This window comes from Oncorhynchus masou, chromosome 24 (genome assembly GCF_036934945.1).
Source record: "Oncorhynchus masou masou isolate Uvic2021 chromosome 24, UVic_Omas_1.1, whole genome shotgun sequence".
Classification (NCBI taxonomy): domain Eukaryota; kingdom Metazoa; phylum Chordata; class Actinopteri; order Salmoniformes; family Salmonidae; genus Oncorhynchus; species Oncorhynchus masou.
The window spans coordinates 52,293,925-52,299,924 of NC_088235.1; positions in this window are offsets into that span (position 1 = coordinate 52,293,925).

Genomic DNA, 6,000 nt, shown 5'->3' on the forward strand with positions numbered 1-6,000 from the left:
GTTCTCAATCAGGGACAGCTGTCTATTGTTGTCTCTGATTGGGAACCATACTTAGGTAGCCCTTTCCCTCCTTTCAGTGTGGGAAGTTGACTTTTGTTTATGGCACATAGCCTGTAGCGTCACAGTTGTTTCGCGTTTGTTTTGTTGGCGTCATTATTTATAATAAAATAAAATTTACGCTCATGACCACCTGGCCGTGCTGCTGCTCCAGTTTCAACTGTTCTGCCTTATTATTATTTGACCATGCTGGATATTTATGAACATTTGAACATCTTGGCCATGTTCTGTTATAATCTCCACCCGGCACAGCCAGAAGAGGACTGGCCACCCCACATATGCTCTCTCTAATTCTCTCTTTCTTTCTCTCTCTCGGAGGACCTGAGCCCTAGGACCATTCCCCAGGACTACCTGACATGATGACTCCTTGCTGTCCCCAGTCCACCTGACCGTGCTGCTGCTCCAGTTTCAACTGTTCTGCCTTATTATTATTCGATTTGATGACGCTGCACCTTGGTACACTTCCTTCAACAGCTTTGACACTAACTAAAAAGCAGCATTCCCCAAGAGAGGATGGCTTTCACTTCAGCAGTAATATATTCATGAACTTCTTTGAGGAAAATATCATGATCATTAGAAAGCAAATTACAAACTCCTCTTTAAATCTGCGTATTCCTCCAAAGCTCAGTTGTCCTGAGTCTGCACAACTCTGCCAGGACCTAGGATCAAGAGAGACACTCAAGTGTTTAGTACTATATCTCTTGACACAATGATGAAAATAATCATGGCCTCTAAACCTTCAAGTTGCATACTGGAACCTATTCCAACTAAACTACTGAAAGAGCTGCTTCCTGTGCTTGGCCCACCTATGTTGAACATAATAAACGGCTCTCTATCCACCGGATGTGTACCAAACTCACTAAAAGTGTCAGTAATAAAGCCTCTCTTGAAAAAGCCAAACCTTGACCCAGAAAATATAAAAAACTATTGGCCTTTATCGAATCTTCCATTCGTCTCAATTGTTTTTTAGAAAAAGCTGTTGTGCAGCAACTCACTGCCTTCCTGAAGACAAACAATGTATACGGAATGCTTCAGTCTGGTTTTAGACCCCATCATAGCACTGAGACTGCACTTGTGAAGGTGGTAAATGACCTTTTCATGGTGTGTAGTGGAAATTTCCTCTATTTACCAAATCATGGGTGCAAACCACACACACAAGTCAGAGTTAGTTATCAAAGTCCATCTTTAATTATATGAGCTCTATAGCATTTCCTGTGACTCTCAACAGTTCAGTATCTCTTATACAAACACTAGCGACCATAACTTTCCAGGCAAAACATTCAAATAGATTATTTACAATCAAAAACTCTGAGTTCAGCCAGCACCATGACTGGGAACAGAACTCGGGCCTCGCGCGTGGCAGGCAAGAATTTTACCACTGAGCCACCAATGCTATTGCAAAAGACTAAGATTCTCCGCATATAAACCCAATTTTTAAGTAAAATCAAAACATGTCTCTATCGGTAATTCCCAGAAGAAAAATAGCCCAATTTTAATAGTACAAACGTTACTCCAGCTATGATTCTCAAATTCCAAATGAATATATTAGCAATCAAAGAAATAAATCGACAGTTAATGACTAGGAAACAAATATTGCGCCTTTTAATAAAAATAGATTATGTTTACTTGTGCAACGTCTTTCAATTACTTTACTACATCACATTAATCACGCAATGATAATTAGTTTGATGGAAAACCTTAGGCTTTGTACGACATTATAAATTACATCGAGAATCCCTCGAATTCTCTTTAACTTTATGGAAAACAGTTTATTCAATAAATCCCGCAACTTCTCTCATACTGGGAAGAAAAATTATAACATGTTCAGACCTTAAAGGCAGTTTAATTTAACATGTTCCACCCAGACGGAGATAATCCAATATGCATTTTATAGTTACATCGTTAGGGTAAGATAACCAAAAGTGGACACACTCTAATCAGTTTCTAGAGCTCAATTTCCCAGATTTTGTAGATTATTTTAATAGTGTTTAAAAACTTCATCCTTATCAAATTATCCATTTAAGATACCAACTCAAAACCTAAGTTCGTCTACGAATGGGTGGTTTAAATTGTATCTAATCATTCTCAGCATTACTTTATCAAATCTCTAGTAATTGATTATACACACATATAATTCATCATAGTTTCAAATAATTCACAGAATCCATATAAAATTTAAGAAATCTTAGGTACTCACACAGAACTTTCAGGATCATCCACACAGGATTGGTCAGATGTTCAGATGTTCGATGAAACAATGTATACGAAATGCTTCAGTCTGGTTTTAGACCCCATCATAGCACTGAGACGGCACTTGTGAAGGTGGTAAATGACATTTTAATGGCATCGGACCGAGGCTCTGCATCTGTCCTCGTGCTTCTACATTTACATTACATTTAAGTCATTTAGCAGACGCTCTTATCCAGAGCGACTTACAAATTGGTGAATTCACCTTCTGACATCCAGTGGAACAGCCACTTTACAATAGTGCATCTAAATCATTTAAAGGGGGGGTGAGAAGGATTACTTATCCTATCCTAGGTATTCCTTGAAGAGGTGGGGTTTCAGGTGTCTCCGGAAGGTGGTGATTGACTCCGCTGTCCTGGCGTCGTGAGGGAGTTTGTTCCACCATTGGGGGGCCAGAGCAGCGAACAGTTTTGACTGGGCTGAGCGGGAACTGTACTTCCTCAGTGGTAGGGAGGCGAGCAGGCCAGAGGTGGATGAACGCAGTGCCCTTGTTTGGGTGTAGGGCCTGATCAGAGCCTGGAGGTACTGCGGTGCCGTTCCCCTCACAGCTCCGTAGGCAAGCACCATGGTCTTGTAGCGGATGCGAGCTTCAACTGGAAGCCAGTGGAGAGAGCGGAGGAGCGGGGTGACGTGAGAGAACTTGGGAAGGTTGAACACCAGACGGGCTGCGGCGTTCTGGATGAGTTGTAGGGGTTTAATGGCACAGGCAGGGAGCCCAGCCAACAGCGAGTTGCAGTAATCCAGACGGGAGATGACAAGTGCCTGGATTAGGACCTGCGCCGCTTCCTGTGTGAGGCAGGGTCGTACTCTGCGGATGTTGTAGAGCATGAACCTACAGGAACGGGCCACCACTCCTAGACCTTAGTGCTGCTTTTGATACCATCAATCACCACATTCTTTTGGAGAGATTGGAAACCCAAATTGGTCTACACGGACAAGTTCTGGCCTGGTTTAGATCTTATCTGTCGGAAAGATATCAGTTTGTCTCTGTGAATGGTTTGTCCTCTGACAAATCAACTGTAAATTTCGGTGTTCCTCAAGGTTCCGTTTTGGGACCACTATTGTTTTCACTATATATTTTACCTCTTGGGGATGTTATTCGAAAACATAATGTTAACCTTCACTGCTATGCGGATGACACACAGCTGTACATTTCAGTGAAACATGGTGAAGCCCAAAAACAGCCCTTGCTAGAAGCATGTGTTTCACATGTGGATGGCTGCAAACTATCTACTTTTAAACTCGGACAAAACAGAGATGCTTGTTCTAGGTCCCAAGAAACAAAGAGATCTTCTGTTGAATCTGACAATTAATCTTAATGGTTGTACAGTCGTCTCAAATAAAACTGTGAAGGACCTCGGCGTTACTCTGGACCCTGATCTCTCTTTTGACTAACATATCAAGACTGTTTCAAGGACAGCTATTTTTCCATCTAGGTAACATTGCAAAAATTAGAAACTTTCTGTCCAAAAATAACGCAGAAAAATGTATCCATGCATTTGTTACTTTTAGTTTAGACTACTTCAATGCTCTACTTTCCGGCTACCTGGATAAAGCACTAAAATAAAGTTAGTGCTAAATACGGCTGCTAGAATCCTGACTAGAACCCCAAAATTTGATCATATTACTCCAGTGCTAGCACCCTACACTGGCTTCCTGTTAAGGCAAGGGCTGATTTCAAGGTTTTACTGTCTCAGCCTGGCCGGTTCCCCTCTCTCCACTGGGATTCTCTGCCCTCTAACCCTATTACAGGGGCTGAGTCACTGGCTTACTGGTGCTCTTCCATGCCGTCCCTAGGAGGGGTGCGTCACTTGAGTGGGTTGAGTCACTGACATGATCTTCTTGTCTGGGTTGACGCCCCCCCCCCCCTTGGGTTGTGCCGTGGTGGAGATCTTTGATGGCTATACTCTGCCTTGTCTCAGGATGTTAAGTTGGTGGTTGAAGATATCCCTCCAGTGGCATGGGGGCTGTGCTTTGGCAAATTGGGTGGGGTTATATCCTGCCTGTTTGGCCCTGTCTGGTGATATCATTGGATGGGGCCACAGTGTCTCCTGACCCCTCCTGTCTCAGCCTCCGGGATTTATGCTGCAGTAGTTTGTGTCGGGAGGTTAGGGTCAGTCTGTTAAATCTGGAGTACTTCTCCTGTCTTATCCTGTGTCCTGTGTGAACTTAAGTATGCTCCTTCTAATTATCTCTTTCTCTCTTTCTTTCCCTCTCTCGGAGGACCAGAGCCCTAGTACCATGCCTCAGGACTACCTGGCATGATGACTCCTTGCTTTCCCTAGTCCACCTGGCCATGCCGCTGCTCCAATTTCTACTGTTCTGCCTGCGGCTATGGAACTCTGACCTGTTCACCGGACATGCTACCTGTCCCAGACCTGCTGTTTTCAACTCTCCAGAGACAGCAGGAGAGGTAGAGATACTCTTAATGATCGGCTATGAAAAGCCAACTGACATGTACTCCTGAGGTGCTGACTTGCTGCACCATCGACAACTACTGTGATTATTATTATTTGACCATGCTGGTCATTTATGAACATTTGAACATCTTGGCCATGTTCTGTTATAATCTCCACCCGGCACAGCCAGAAGAGGACTGGCCACCCCTCATAGCCTGGTTCCTCTCTAGGTTTCTTCCTAGGTTTTGGCCTTTCTAGGGAGTTTTTCCTAGCCACCGTGCTTCTACACCTGCATTGCTTGCAGTTTGGGGTTTTAGGCTGAGTTTCTGTACAGCACTTTGAGATATCAGCTGATGTAAGAAGGGCTATATAAGTACATTTGATTTGAGTTAGGCTGTCATTGTAAATAAGAATTTGTTCTTAATTGACTTGCCTAGTTAAATAAAGGCTACAATTTAAAAATCAGCGTGGCAGATGTGTTGTTACCTAGCCTTACCACCTGTGGGTGGCCCGTCAGGATGTCCAGGATCCAGTTACAGAGGGAGGTGTTTTGTCCCAGGGTCATTAGCTTAGTGATGAGCTTTGAGGGCACAATGGTGTTGAATGCTGAGCACGTAGGTGTTCCTTTTGTCCAGGTGGGAAAGGGCTTTGCGGAGTGCAATAGAGATCTGTTGGGGTGGTATGCAAATTGGAGTGTATCTAGGGTTTCTGGGATAATGGTGTTGATGTGAGCCATGACCAGCCTTTCAAAGCACTTCATGGCTACAGATGTGAGTGCTATGGTTCGATAGTCATTTAGGCAGGTTACCTTAGTGTTCTTGGGCACAGGGACTAAGGTGGACTGATTGAATCATTACAGACTCAGTCAGGGACAGGTTGAAAATGTCAGTGAAGACATTTGCCAGTTGGTCAGCGCATGCTCGGAGTACATGTCCTGGTAATCCGTTTGGCCGAGCGGCCTTGTGAATGTTGACCTGTTGTTTTTAATAGGCTGATAAAACATTATTTTCTGAATGTTCTCCAATCAGTAAACCACACTGCAGGATAACACCCCATCCCAGGAACACAACCTAAAAGTTTAGTGTCACAAAGTTAAGAGTGGTTATGTTGATATAAAACTAGGAATTCAGCATTTGGAAACAGGCCCATGTCAATGGCTGAGATCTCTTTAATACATGAATGATAATGTAAACAACACTTTCTCATTAGAGGATCCTAAACACTAAGTAATACAACACTTGGACTCGTATTTTGGATTTAGTTTAGGCCTATTACTTCAGTTGGAAAAATCTGTAAC